Source organism: Phyllobates terribilis, unplaced genomic scaffold (genome assembly GCF_046119375.1).
Source record: "Phyllobates terribilis strain yellow unplaced genomic scaffold, ASM4611937v1 Scaffold_30__1_contigs__length_15301838, whole genome shotgun sequence".
Lineage (NCBI taxonomy): Eukaryota > Metazoa > Chordata > Amphibia > Anura > Dendrobatidae > Phyllobates > Phyllobates terribilis.
The window spans coordinates 10,682,501-10,696,844 of NW_027362790.1; the positions used below are offsets into that span (position 1 = coordinate 10,682,501).

Sequence of the window (14,344 nt, forward strand, 5' to 3'; positions counted from 1 at the left end):
TTTTTTTTTATATATATATATATATATATATACATATATATTTCCTTCTTTCCTTTTTCTTAACTTTCTTTTTAACTTTTTTTTTTTTTTTTTTCCTGTAATTAATATTTGTATTTTTCCAGAAAAAGATTTTCAATGACAACAAAGGCTACACAGTAAGTATATTCCATTCATTTTGCTTCCACAATACATCTGCTTTTCTTATGCCCAAAACCATTTTGTCCTTCCAAAAATACATAAATAAATAACTTAGACACAACTTAATACACTGTTCAACAGACACTTCATTATGTTTAAAAATCAAAATGTTTCTCACCTTCCAAATTGCCATCTTTACACATGTTATAATCACCCACACCACCTTAAAATCTTCTTCCTTTACACCCATCCCATAGAACACCCTGTTAAAATCTAAAAAATTAACATTACTCACAGCTTTAATCAGATTGCACATTTTCCTCCAGACTTTTTGTGCAAACTCGCAATTCCAGAATACGTGCATAGGAGTCTCACTACCTCCACATCTCTGTCTTGGACATTTTTCAAAACGAACAAGACCACGTCTATGCTGAAATTCTCGTGTCGGTAAGCAATCCTTTATTATACACCATAACAAATCTTTATGTTCATTTGATAAGAACACATAGTTTACATTCAGCCAAATCCTGTCCACTATCTTTGGCATAAAGTGCTCCACTGGACTAGTGTTTAACCTTCCTTCCAAGACTTGTAATATCTTTTTATGACACCTCAGTACCTTAAGATCAAAACCTTTTAGATCATAATCTCTCAAAATCTTTTCCAGCACAACATAGTTACTTGGGGGTAAAAATCTATAAGGTCTATTCAATCTCATGTCCACCCACTTATATTTTCTTATATAGAAACCCAAATTATAAATAGAAAAGGCTTTAAGCTTCGATTCTGACCCTAATAAAATATTTATGCAGTTTGCCATATACTTTGCATATAAAAAGGCTTTGATATCAGGATAACCTTTACCACCTTTCTTTTTTGGCTTATACAATTCTTCGCGCTTAACCCTTTCCATTTTTGATCTCCATAAAAAATTAAAACATACTTTAATAATTTTTTTCATCGCATTGACAGGTGGAATAAAAATGGTTGCAACATATAAAATCATTGGGAGTAAAACCTGCTTGATAATTAAAATCTTCCCTTCCAACGTTAGCTCTCTCAGATTCCAAAAAGACACCTTTTTCCTAACCCTCTCCAACAGTGATTCCCAATTTTTTACATTTCCACACTCTTCCGAAAAATAGATGCCTAAAATCTTTGCTTCAAAGACTCTCAATAATTTACAATCGGATTCTAAGATAAAACCGCCCATCGTTAAAACACCAGATTTCTCCAAATTGATCTTAAAACCTGATGCCGCCCCAAACCATTCAACCGTTCTTAAAACCCTATTCATACTTCTTAAATCTTTTACAAAAACAGTCACATCATCCATAAAAGCCACCACTTTAACCTGCTCTCCCCAACTCCCAGGAATAAAAAAACCATTAATCACTTTGTCTTTCCTAAAAGCAGTTAAAAGAGGCTCAATCGCACAGATAAAAAGAATAGGGGATAAGGGGCATCCCTGTTTCACCCCACAATTAATCTTTACACTTCCAGATAAAAACCCATTTACAGATACTTTACTAAAACATGCTTGATACAAGGATTTAATACGTTTACTAAAATCATCCGGGCAACCCATTCTCCTTAAAACATCGAATAAAAAATCATGGGCGACTCTATCATAAGCCTTTTCAAAATCCAGAGTAATTAACGCCATCTTCTGTCTTCTATCGGAAACATCCCATATTATGTCTCTAATTAAAATCAACGAGTCACTGATCTTCCGCGTTGGAACTGCACACGTTTGGTCTATATCTATCACCGAACTCACCACTTTCTTTAATCTATTTGCCAACAGCTTCGCATAAACTTTATAATCTGTATTTAAAAGAGTAATCGGTCTCCAGTTTTTTAGCAATTCTCTATCACCTCTTTTGTATAATAAAACAATTACCCCCTCCAACCATGACTCCGGGACACGACATAAAGACTCAACTTTTAAAAACATTTCATAAAATTCATTCCCCACAATATCCCATAATATTTTATAAAACTCAATGGGTAACCCATCCGACCCTGGTGTCTTACCGTTTTGCAATGTATTAACTGTATTAAAAACTTCTTCTTTTGAAATACCCTCTGATAATAATAATTTATTTTCCTTAGTAAAACACTTATCCAACCCTCCTAAAAAATGCTCCTTCAAAGACCTATCTGTATTTTTTGCTGAAAACAGGTTATCATAAAATTCTTTCACTTTCATCTTTTTCCCCTCCAAACTCCTTTCCCCCTCTAAAACCCCCATAAAGGCCTTTTTCTCACAGATTTTTTTAAAAAAGAATTTAGTACATTTCTCGTCTTCCTCCAACACCTTCACACGAGAATTAAAGATAATTTCTTTTCCTTTTTCTCTCAGACATTTTTGAATTTTTTCCTTCGTCACCATAATTTCCTCCTCCACATTAACTCCATTATTCCTAAACTGATACAGACACTGTAGATTTGCATTAAGGTTATTGTATGACTGTCGCTTATCCGCAGCTTTCCTCTTGCCTACTTCCATAAAGAATAATTTAACTTCCTTTTTCATGTAGTCCCACCATTTAAAAGTAGAGTCAAAACATTTCTTTTCTAATTTCAGTTTCTCAAAGAAAAATTTAAAATCCTCCCTTACCTCCTTATGCTGTAACAATGATACATTCAGTTTCCAATGAGACGGCCTTTTTCCCTCATCCGCCTCTACCATCAGTGTACATTCAATTATTCTATGATCAGAAAAAGGTGCTTTATGCGTTTTAAAATGAGAACAAGTAAAATCCTTGGAGATAAACAAATAATCTATTCTCGAGGAACAACCTCTTCCTTCCCAAGTAATTTCATACTCCTTCTTCTGCCCGTCCAACCACCAAGCATCTTTTAGGTTAAAAGAAGATAAAATACCCTTGAGACAAGAAACCGAACCATCTTTTACATTATTTAGTTGACAATTAAAATCTCCCCCTAAAATTACTGGAACTACACCTGGGATAAAAAGCTGCAAAATTTCAAACAAATGTAACCTTAAAACTTTTTCTGTATTGGCATAAATATTAAAACATCTATATTTCTTCCCATTCCTTTCTACATCCACTCTTAGAATCCTACCAGGGTATATTTCTTCGTAGTTGGTAATCTCCCATTCCCTGGAACATATAAAACCAACCCCATCACTTCTGAATTCATTCCCGCCTGAAAAACATAAATTACCCTTCCATATACCCCGTAAAAAATCATAATTTAACTTCTTTGACAAATTACATTCTTGAAGAAATACAAAATCAAAATTTTCATTATTAAAATAGTCATAAATCACAGTTCTTTTATATAAGTCATTGAAACCCTGAACATTCAGGGAAGCCGCCCTGATCATCTTTTAGTGACTGGCACCGGGCTATCTCCCCCGCCCTCATCGGATTGCAAAGCACTTTCATCGATACTCAGCCCTTCCGACTCTGATGTACTGGAAATGTCAAAATCCTTTTCACAAGCAAATACTTTTACTACACATGGCCCTACACCACGCTCTTTATCATCTACACTTCTTTTCAAAATTTTTGATGAATCCATCCTTTCCTGACCACAGGGTATACTCTGAGATAAAATCTCCCTAGGGGAAGGCCCTATTACAGGCAGGCTTTGACTTTTCACTACCACCACCTTTCCCCCTGCGCCTCCCTTTTTTACTTCACCCCCTTGTTCTTTTATATTACTCTCTTTGCTTGGTGGAGGGACTTTCTGCATTAATTGTCCCACACCCACCAGCACAGACTTCAATTCTTCAATCCTCCGTTCTTCATTCTTCTTTTCTTCTTTCTTCTTTTCTTCTTTCTTCTGCTCTTCCTTCTCCCGACCTTCTTTCTTCTGCTCTTCTCTGTTCTTATCTTCTTCTAACTCCTTCTCCTTCTTCCTTTCTTCCATCTTTCTTTTCTCATCCTCCTCCGACCTCCTCCCTCTCTCTTCTTTCTTTCTCTTCTCTTCTTCCGGTGTTTTCTTCTTCTTTACTTTTCTCACCTCCTCCATTTCCTGCTCATCAGTTCTCTTTTCACTTGCTTCCTCACCATCCTCGGCTTCATTCTGCCGATGTTCTGATGAAGTATCCATCTCCTCCTCGCCTCCTTTCTTCTTATTTGGACATGCATCCTCCTGATGAGCTGAACCGGGACACCTACAACACTTTTTGCACACAATATCCAAATGTCCATATTTACGGCACCCATAACAGTAATTAGGCATACCCGAAAAAAACAGATATCCACGGCTACGATTAACATAGACATTTGGTGGTGGTCTAAGTACCCCACCTTCTTCTTCTGGGTCCTTCTTGAAGGCTACCAGAAAAACCCTTTTTCCGTTCCACACTCCGAACCTAGTTTCCCCACGTTTTCTTGGGATAACTTTCTCACAATATGCACTTAGATAGTTTATTACTTCACTATCAGTAACAAATGGACTGAACAAATGTATTGTTAGCAGTTTCATGGAGAACTGAAAGGAGGGAATCACTCTCACTCCAACAAAAAGCTCGTTCTCCCTATTAACTTCATAGAGAGTATAGGCTCTTTCACACTGAGAGTTCCCCATTAAAGTTAAATCATATATCCCTCTCGAAAAAAAGGATTGAAAACAAAAAAGTTCCTCCTTTTCAATCTTCAGAAATTTACAAATCTCTCTGAAGATAAACTCGGAATCCTTTTCCTGCCGATAACCAGGAGCCACCAACAAACGGAGTGTATCCTTCAAAGGATAATCCTCTGAAAAATAGTCATTGGAATTGTTCTCCCGATTTTCCCTCCTACCTCCAAATGGCCTCTTCGATTCCATATTCTTTTCCTCCTTCTTTTTCCACAGATGATCAGGAAAAAAAACGACACAGCAGATCGCAGCTCCACCCGGATTTCAATCCTCTTCGTCCTACCGACCTCCACACCACGAAAAAGAACCGTCCTCCAGGAAGAAAAGGCAAATCTAGACTTTGCTCCACACCCAATAGCAGCAGCTGGACCAAGATCCAGAAGGCCGAGTGCAAAGATCCACCTAGATCACCTTGGCCAAATGACGCAACCCACTACAGATCGCAGCCAAAAGGCCGAGAAGCGATAACCAGAATTGGTTTCAAACTACGGAGCCACCCAAGGATCCTGAAAAGTCCATTTGTGGAGATGAGCTCCTGGACTCCCGTTAAGAAGACATGTTGTCAACCTCTAGATCCCTTACATGCCTGCACTTTTCGGCTTGCTGCTGCTGCAATCCACGCGTTTTAGATCTGCATAACTCCACCTCTTTAAACACAGCACCTTCACCCCCTGCTGTTCCCACCCGCCTCAACACCGTTGGAAGGGAGGAGAACCAATTAAGGCGGGGGTGGGGTGGAACGAGCAGCTGTCTACCCTTAGCAGGAGGGCTCCTGATTACATACCTCTCCTGCTGCTGCTGCTGCTGGCTGTCCAGCAGCAGACTGAAGGTGGCTGCTGCTGTGCACAGGTATATAAAGGCTCAGAGCCTATTATGACACGCGCAGCCAGCGTTCCATTGCCACATTCCATCTACTGCAGGCAGGATACCTGGCTGGCTGAATGTCGCTGAGAAGCTCACAGAGACCGCCATAAGCAACAGTTTAACAGAATGCCACAGACTAATCAACCAAACTTTTTGGGTTGGGTTCTCTTTTATAGTCTGCAGGCATTAAATGAAAGAAGTCAGTGTTCCAGCAGAAGGAGACAACGTTTCAGAAAAGGCATTGTAGCAAACCAAAAAAGAAATTTTAAGCGCAGCAGAGTAACCAGCGCACATACCTGTTAGCTCAGGTGAGTTTAAAAGGCTGCTGTTGATAACAAGGGCATTTGCTAAATAGATGGTGTGTGTGCAACAATATACTGAAAGGTCAATTATATTGTGCAGCTTATCTCACCACCTGTAGTTATTTAGGTGAAAGCTCCAAAATGCTTGCCTAATATGTCTGTTTATCCAAAAGGAAGTAAAAAGGGAGAGCTAGAAAGATAGCATTGCATCACATTACATGGCAATGCAATGCACAGTTGCTGAAGTTGAACCAAAATGAGCTTGTAATCTGGCTTCTGCAACTTTGAACATGAAAAATCCAATGAGGAGAAGAAAAGCAAAGCCAAAGAGTCCATCCCAAAATCCGACAAACAAGCAAAATGAACAAAAAACATTGAATTCAATTCTTTCTGATTTTAGAAACTGCATTAAAGAAGGGGTGCACCGGTCCTGGAGATACTGCAATACCAGGTCAATGCGTGGAGTGGACAGAGCAAGCTCTTTTTCCATCTCCCTGTTCTAAAAATCCATTTAATATATGGTCCCCAGATAGGGGACGTATCAGATATTAAACTGATAAGAACAGATACTACACTTGATCTTAGCCAAAAGGCCGAGAAGCGATAACCAGAATTGGTTTCAAACTACGGAGCCACCCAAGGATCCTGAAAAGTCCATTTGTGGAGATGAGCTCCTGGACTCCCGTTAAGAAGACATGTTGTCAACCTCTAGATCCCTTACATGCCTGCACTTTTCGGCTTGCTGCTGCTGCAATCCACGCGTTTTAGATCTGCATAATTCCACCTCTTTAAACACAGCACCTTCACCCCCTGCTGTTCCCACCCGCCTCAACACCGTTGGAAGGGAGGAGAACCAATTAAGGCGGGGGGTGGGGTGGAACGAGCAGCTGTCTACCCTTAGCAGGAGGGCTCCTGATTACATACCTCTCCTGCTGCTGCTGCTGCTGGCTGTCCAGCAGCAGACTGAAGGTGGCTGCTGCTGTGCACAGGTATATAAAGGCTCAGAGCCTATTATGACACGCGCAGCCAGCGTTCCATTGCCACATTCCATCTACTGCAGGCAGGATACCTGGCTGGCTGAATGTCGCTGAGAAGCTCACAGAGACCGCCATAAGCAACAGTTTAACAGAATGCCACAGACTAATCAACCAAACTTTTTGGGTTGGGTTCTCTTTTATAGTCTGCAGGCATTAAATGAAAGAAGTCAGTGTTCCAGCAGAAGGAGACAACGTTTCAGAAAAGGCATTGTAGCAAACCAAAAAAGAAATTTTAAGCTCAGCAGAGTAACCAGCGCACATACCTGTTAGCTCAGGTGAGTTTAAAAGGCTGCTGTTGATAACAAGGGCATTTGCTAAATAGATGGTGTGTGTGCAACAATATACTGAAAGGTCAATTATATTGTGCAGCTTATCTCACCACCTGTAGATATTTAGGTGAAAGCTCCAAAATGCTTGCCTAATATGTCTGTTTATCCAAAAGGAAGTAAAAAGGGAGAGCTAGAAAGATAGCATTGCATCACATTACATGGCAATGCAATGCACAGTTGCTGAAGTTGAACCAAAATGAGCTTGTAATCTGGCTTCTGCAACTTTGAACATGAAAAATCCAATGAGGAGAAGAAAAGCAAAGCCAAAGAGTCCATCCCAAAATCCGACAAACAAGCAAAATGAACAAAAAACATTGAATTCAATTCTTTCTGATTTTAGAAACTGCATTAAAGAAGGGGTGCACCGGTCCTGGAGATACTGCAATACCAGGTCAATGCGTGGAGTGGACAGAGCAAGCTCTTTTTCCATCTCCCTGTTCTAAAAATCCATTTAATATATGGTCCCCAGATAGGGGACGTATCAGATATTAAACTGATAAGAACAGATACTACACTTGATCTTAGCCAAAAGGCCGAGAAGCGATAACCAGAATTGGTTTCAAACTACGGAGCCACCCAAGGATCCTGAAAAGTCCATTTGTGGAGATGAGCTTCTGGACTCCCGTTAAGAAGACATGTTGTCAACCTCTAGATCCCTTACATGCCTGCACTTTTCGGCTTGCTGCTGCTGCAATCCACGCGTTTTAGATCTGCATAACTCCACCTCTTTAAACACAGCACCTTCACCCCCTGCTGTTCCCACCCGCCTCAACACCGTTGGAAGGGAGGAGAACCAATTAAGGCGGGGGGTGGGGTGGAACGAGCAGCTGTCTACCCTTAGCAGGAGGGCTCCTGATTACATACCTCTCCTGCTGCTGCTGCTGCTGGCTGTCCAGCAGCAGACTGAAGGTGGCTGCTGCTGTGCACAGGTATATAAAAGCTCAGAGCCTATTATGACACGCGCAGCCAGCGTTCCATTGCCACATTCCATCTACTGCAGGCAGGATACCTGGCTGGCTGAATGTCGCTGAGAAGCTCACAGAGACCGCCATAAGCAACAGTTTAACAGAATGCCACAGACTAATCAACCAAACTTTTTGGGTTGGGTTCTCTTTTATAGTCTGCAGGCATTAAATGAAAGAAGTCAGTGTTCCAGCAGAAGGAGACAACGTTTCAGAAAAGGCATTGTAGCAAACCAAAAAAGAAATTTTAAGCGCAGCTGAGTAACCAGCGCACATACCTGTTAGCTCAGGTGAGTTTAAAAGGCTGCTGTTGATAACAAGGGCATTTGCTAAATAGATGGTGTGTGTGCAACAATATACTGAAAGGTCAATTATATTGTGCAGCTTATCTCACCACCTGTAGTTATTTAGGTGAAAGCTCCAAAATGCTTGCCTAATATGTCTGTTTATCCAAAAGGAAGTAAAAAGGGAGAGCTAGAAAGATAGCATTGCATCACAATACATGGCAATGCAATGCACAGTTGCTGAAGTTGAACCAAAATGAGCTTGTAATCTGGCTTCTGCAACTTTGAACATGAAAAATCCAATGAGGAGAAGAAAAGCAAAGCCAAAGAGTCCATCCCAAAATCCGACAAACAAGCAAAATGAACAAAAAACATTGAATTCAATTCTTTCTGATTTTAGAAACTGCATTAAAGAAGGGGTGCACCGGTCCTGGAGATACTGCAATACCAGGTCAATGCGTGGAGTGGACAGAGCAAGCTCTTTTTCCATCTCCCTGTTCTAAAAATCCATTTAATATATGGTCCCCAGATAGGGGACGTATCAGATATTAAACTGATAAGAACAGATTTTTTTTTGGTTGAATATATCTTTTATTAGCACAAAAAATAAGTTAACAGACAGTGTACAGTGCCGCAGCCCAGTACACACAGAATTCTACATCATATTTACATAGCATGAGGATACGACGCACTAACTAGACACATCACACCCCTATGCTACACAAAACACTCAATCTGAAAGAAAAAGCATGTCAATCAATACAGTACAACGAACCGTGATAAGGGATGGGGATTGGGAAAAAGGGGATGGGGAGGGGAAAATCACAGGCCCGAAGCTTTATTGAAAGACAAGACACATAAGGGGAGAGGGGGAGGAGGGGTTTAGTCCTCATCCTCGTCCTCCGGACCGTCCACGATGGAATAGTCTCTGAGCAGGCTGTGGATCAGCCTGCGGCAGTCCTGGATGGACATCCTCTCCCTCCTCAAGATGAGCCGGTTCCTGGCGACCCAAACGGCATCCTTGAAGCAGTTCATAAGGCGCCAAGCCTCCTGGATGGCTCCGACGGTATGAACCCCAGGGAAGAGTCCGTAAAGCACAGAATGGTGCGATAGGCTCGCCCTGGGGACAGAGTTCCTCAGGTCGTCCTCAAGGGCAGTCAACAGGCGCTGTGCAAATCCGCAGTCCCAAAAAGTGTGCAAAGATGTTTCCTCCACGAAGGGGCACCTTGGGCAGTACCGGGTCTTGCACAGGTTCCGGGCATGCATGAATGACCGGACGGGCAGTCCGCCCTGAATCGCCATCCACGACAAGTCCTTGTGCCCGTTGGTCAGCCTGTCAGACGACACATTTGTCCACACAGTCTCCAGCGTGTCCTGGTGAAGTCCTGTGATGTTCTCCACGTCATCCTTGGCTCTGATGAGCTTGTGGATAGTTTTGGGCTTCCACAAGTCGGGCTTGAGTCCCTCCAGTTGATGTTCCCCCACAAATCGAACGACGTCTCCGTAGAACCATGGCGTCGTCCAGTTGTAGGGGAAGGAGCTGTCCCACTTGTCCCAGCCGAGTCGCCTCCAAAGAGGAAGCAGGAAGAAGCGAGACATGGACCTGCCCGCGGAGCCACTACACTTGATCTTAGCCAAAAGGCCGAGAAGCGATAACCAGAATTGGTTTCAAACTACGGAGCCACCCAAGGATCCTGAAAAGTCCATTTGTGGAGATGAGCTCCTGGACTCCCGTTAAGAAGACATGTTGTCAACCTCTAGATCCCTTACATGCCTGCACTTTTCGGCTTGCTGCTGCTGCAATCCACGCGTTTTAGATCTGCATAACTCCACCTCTTTAAACACAGCACCTTCACCCCCTGCTGTTCCCACCCGCCTCAACACCGTTGGAAGGGAGGAGAACCAATTAAGGCGGGGGGTGGGGTGGAACGAGCAGCTGTCTACCCTTAGCAGGAGGGCTCCTGATTACATACCTCTCCTGCTGCTGCTGCTGCTGGCTGTCCAGCAGCAGACTGAAGGTGGCTGCTGCTGTGCACAGGTATATAAAGGCTCAGAGCCTATTATGACACGCGCAGCCAGCGTTCCATTGCCACATTCCATCTACTGCAGGCAGGATACCTGGCTGGCTGAATGTCGCTGAGAAGCTCACAGAGACCGCCATAAGCAACAGTTTAACAGAATGCCACAGACTAATCAACCAAACTTTTTGGGTTGGGTTCTCTTTTATAGTCTGCAGGCATTAAATGAAAGAAGTCAGTGTTCCAGCAGAAGGAGACAACGTTTCAGAAAAGGCATTGTAGCAAACCAAAAAAGAAATTTTAAGCGCAGCAGAGTAACCAGCGCACATACCTGTTAGCTCAGGTGAGTTTAAAAGGCTGCTGTTGATAACAAGGGCATTTGCTAAATAGATGGTGTGTGTGCAACAATATACTGAAAGGTCAATTATATTGTGCAGCTTATCTCACCACCTGTAGTTATTTAGGTGAAAGCTCCAAAATGCTTGCCTAATATGTCTGTTTATCCAAAAGGAAGTAAAAAGGGAGAGCTAGAAAGATAGCATTGCATCACATTACATGGCAATGCAATGCACAGTTGCTGAAGTTGAACCAAAATGAGCTTGTAATCTGGCTTCTGCAACTTTGAACATGAAAAATCCAATGAGGAGAAGAAAAGCAAAGCCAAAGAGTCCATCCCAAAATCCGACAAACAAGCAAAATGAACAAAAAACATTGAATTCAATTCTTTCTGATTTTAGAAACTGCATTAAAGAAGGGGTGCACCGGTCCTGGAGATACTGCAATACCAGGTCAATGCGTGGAGTGGACAGAGCAAGCTCTTTTTCCATCTCCCTGTTCTAAAAATCCATTTAATATATGGTCCCCAGATAGGGGACGTATCAGATATTAAACTGATAAGAACAGATACTACACTTGATCTTAGCCAAAAGGCCGAGAAGCGATAACCAGAATTGGTTTCAAACTACGGAGCCACCCAAGGATCCTGAAAAGTCCATTTGTGGAGATGAGCTCCTGGACTCCCGTTAAGAAGACATGTTGTCAACCTCTAGATCCCTTACATGCCTGCACTTTTCGGCTTGCTGCTGCTGCAATCCACGCGTTTTAGATCTGCATAACTCCACCTCTTTAAACACAGCACCTTCACCCCCTGCTGTTCCCACCCGCCTCAACACCGTTGGAAGGGAGGAGAACCAATTAAGGCGGGGGGTGGGGTGGAACGAGCAGCTGTCTACCCTTAGCAGGAGGGCTCCTGATTACATACCTCTCCTGCTGCTGCTGCTGCTGGCTGTCCAGCAGCAGACTGAAGGTGGCTGCTGCTGTGCACAGGTATATAAAGGCTCAGAGCCTATTATGACACGCGCAGCCAGCGTTCCATTGCCACATTCCATCTACTGCAGGCAGGATACCTGGCTGGCTGAATGTCGCTGAGAAGCTCACAGAGACCGCCATAAGCAACAGTTTAACAGAATGCCACAGACTAATCAACCAAACTTTTTGGGTTGGGTTCTCTTTTATAGTCTGCAGGCATTAAATGAAAGAAGTCAGTGTTCCAGCAGAAGGAGACAACGTTTCAGAAAAGGCATTGTAGCAAACCAAAAAAGAAATTTTAAGCGCAGCAGAGTAACCAGCGCACATACCTGTTAGCTCAGGTGAGTTTAAAAGGCTGCTGTTGATAACAAGGGCATTTGCTAAATAGATGGTGTGTGTGCAACAATATACTGAAAGGTCAATTATATTGTGCAGCTTATCTCACCACCTGTAGTTATTTAGGTGAAAGCTCCAAAATGCTTGCCTAATATGTCTGTTTATCCAAAAGGAAGTAAAAAGGGAGAGCTAGAAAGATAGCATTGCATCACATTACATGGCAATGCAATGCACAGTTGCTGAAGTTGAACCAAAATGAGCTTGTAATCTGGCTTCTGCAACTTTGAACATGAAAAATCCAATGAGGAGAAGAAAAGCAAAGCCAAAGAGTCCATCCCAAAATCCGACAAACAAGCAAAATGAACAAAAAACATTGAATTCAATTCTTTCTGATTTTAGAAACTGCATTAAAGAAGGGGTGCACCGGTCCTGGAGATACTGCAATACCAGGTCAATGCGTGGAGTGGACAGAGCAAGCTCTTTTTCCATCTCCCTGTTCTAAAAATCCATTTAATATATGGTCCCCAGATAGGGGACGTATCAGATATTAAACTGATAAGAACAGATACTACACTTGATCTTAGCCAAAAGGCCGAGAAGCGATAACCAGAATTGGTTTCAAACTACGGAGCCACCCAAGGATCCTGAAAAGTCCATTTGTGGAGATGAGCTCCTGGACTCCCGTTAAGAAGACATGTTGTCAACCTCTAGATCCCTTACATGCCTGCACTTTTCGGGTTGCTGCTGCTGCAATCCACGCGTTTTAGATCTGCATAACTCCACCTCTTTAAACACAGCACCTTCACCCCCTGCTGTTCCCACCCGCCTCAACACCGTTGGAAGGGAGGAGAACCAATTAAGGCGGGGGGTGTGGTGGAACGAGCAGCTGTCTACCCTTAGCAGGAGGGCTCCTGATTACATACCTCTCCTGCTGCTGCTGCTGCTGGCTGTCCAGCAGCAGACTGAAGGTGGCTGCTGCTGTGCACAGGTATATAAAGGCTCAGAGCCTATTATGACACGCGCAGCCAGCGTTCCATTGCCACATTCCATCTACTGCAGGCAGGATACCTGGCTGGCTGAATGTCGCTGAGAAGCTCACAGAGACCGCCATAAGCAACAGTTTAACAGAATGCCACAGACTAATCAACCAAACTTTTTGGGTTGGGTTCTCTTTTATAGTCTGCAGGCATTAAATGAAAGAAGTCAGTGTTCCAGCAGAAGGAGACAACGTTTCAGAAAAGGCATTGTAGCAAACCAAAAAAGAAATTTTAAGCGCAGCAGAGTAACCAGCGCACATACCTGTTAGCTCAGGTGAGTTTAAAAGGCTGCTGTTGATAACAAGGGCATTTGCTAAATAGATGGTGTGTGTGCAACAATATACTGAAAGGTCAATTATATTGTGCAGCTTATCTCACCACCTGTAGTTATTTAGGTGAAAGCTCCAAAATGCTTGCCTAATATGTCTGTTTATCCAAAAGGAAGTAAAAAGGGAGAGCTAGAAAGATAGCATTGCATCACATTACATGGCAATGCAATGCACAGTTGCTGAAGTTGAACCAAAATGAGCTTGTAATCTGGCTTCTGCAACTTTGAACATGAAAAATCCAATGAGGAGAAGAAAAGCAAAGCCAAAGAGTCCATCCCAAAATCCGACAAACAAGCAAAATGAACAAAAAACATTGAATTCAATTCTTTCTGATTTTAGAAACTGCATTAAAGAAGGGGTGCACCGGTCCTGGAGATACTGCAATACCAGGTCAATGCGTGGAGTGGACAGAGCAAGCTCTTTTTCCATCTCCCTGTTCTAAAAATCCATTTAATATATGGTCCCCAGATAGGGGACGTATCAGATATTAAACTGATAAGAACAGATTTTTTTTTTTTCCCTCAGATTAAGACCCACATTAATTTATGCATCATAGCGCATATTCACATAACGGGTTCTCAAATCATCATTCGGAAAAACAAAAACAAAATCCCAAAAAACACAACCCTGCAATTAACTGTTACTTACTGTAAGAAGTCCAATGTGAAAAGTTCCAGAGTGCTTCTGCTGCTGTCTCACCATACTTCTTTTTATCCAATAAATAGGCATAAAACAGTCTAGCAAGAAAAATCTTTCTGCATTCCATGGGGGAAAAAACAA

The 14,344-nt window shown here is 42.4% G+C and overlaps 6 non-coding genes across 6 annotated transcripts; all 6 read right to left on the minus strand.

The window, feature by feature from the left end:
* Positions 1–6,338: 6,338 nt before the first annotated feature.
* Positions 6,339–6,529, minus strand: LOC141179037 (U2 spliceosomal RNA). The gene has a single exon (XR_012255089.1). It is a non-coding gene; the product is annotated as a U2 spliceosomal RNA (small nuclear RNA).
* Positions 6,530–7,644: 1,115 nt separating this feature from the next.
* Positions 7,645–7,835, minus strand: LOC141179039 (U2 spliceosomal RNA). The gene has a single exon (XR_012255090.1). It is a non-coding gene; the product is annotated as a U2 spliceosomal RNA (small nuclear RNA).
* Positions 7,836–8,950: 1,115 nt separating this feature from the next.
* Positions 8,951–9,146, minus strand: LOC141179774 (U2 spliceosomal RNA). The gene has a single exon (XR_012255747.1). It is a non-coding gene; the product is annotated as a U2 spliceosomal RNA (small nuclear RNA).
* A 2,159-nt stretch (positions 9,147–11,305) lies between these two features.
* LOC141179040 (U2 spliceosomal RNA) lies at positions 11,306–11,496 on the minus strand. Its single transcript, XR_012255091.1, has one exon. It is a non-coding gene; the product is annotated as a U2 spliceosomal RNA (small nuclear RNA).
* A 1,115-nt stretch (positions 11,497–12,611) lies between these two features.
* Positions 12,612–12,802, minus strand: LOC141179042 (U2 spliceosomal RNA). The gene has a single exon (XR_012255093.1). It is a non-coding gene; the product is annotated as a U2 spliceosomal RNA (small nuclear RNA).
* A 1,115-nt stretch (positions 12,803–13,917) lies between these two features.
* On the minus strand, positions 13,918–14,111 carry LOC141179902 (U2 spliceosomal RNA). Its single transcript, XR_012255840.1, has one exon. It is a non-coding gene; the product is annotated as a U2 spliceosomal RNA (small nuclear RNA).
* Between the last annotated feature and the right edge of the window lie 233 nt (positions 14,112–14,344).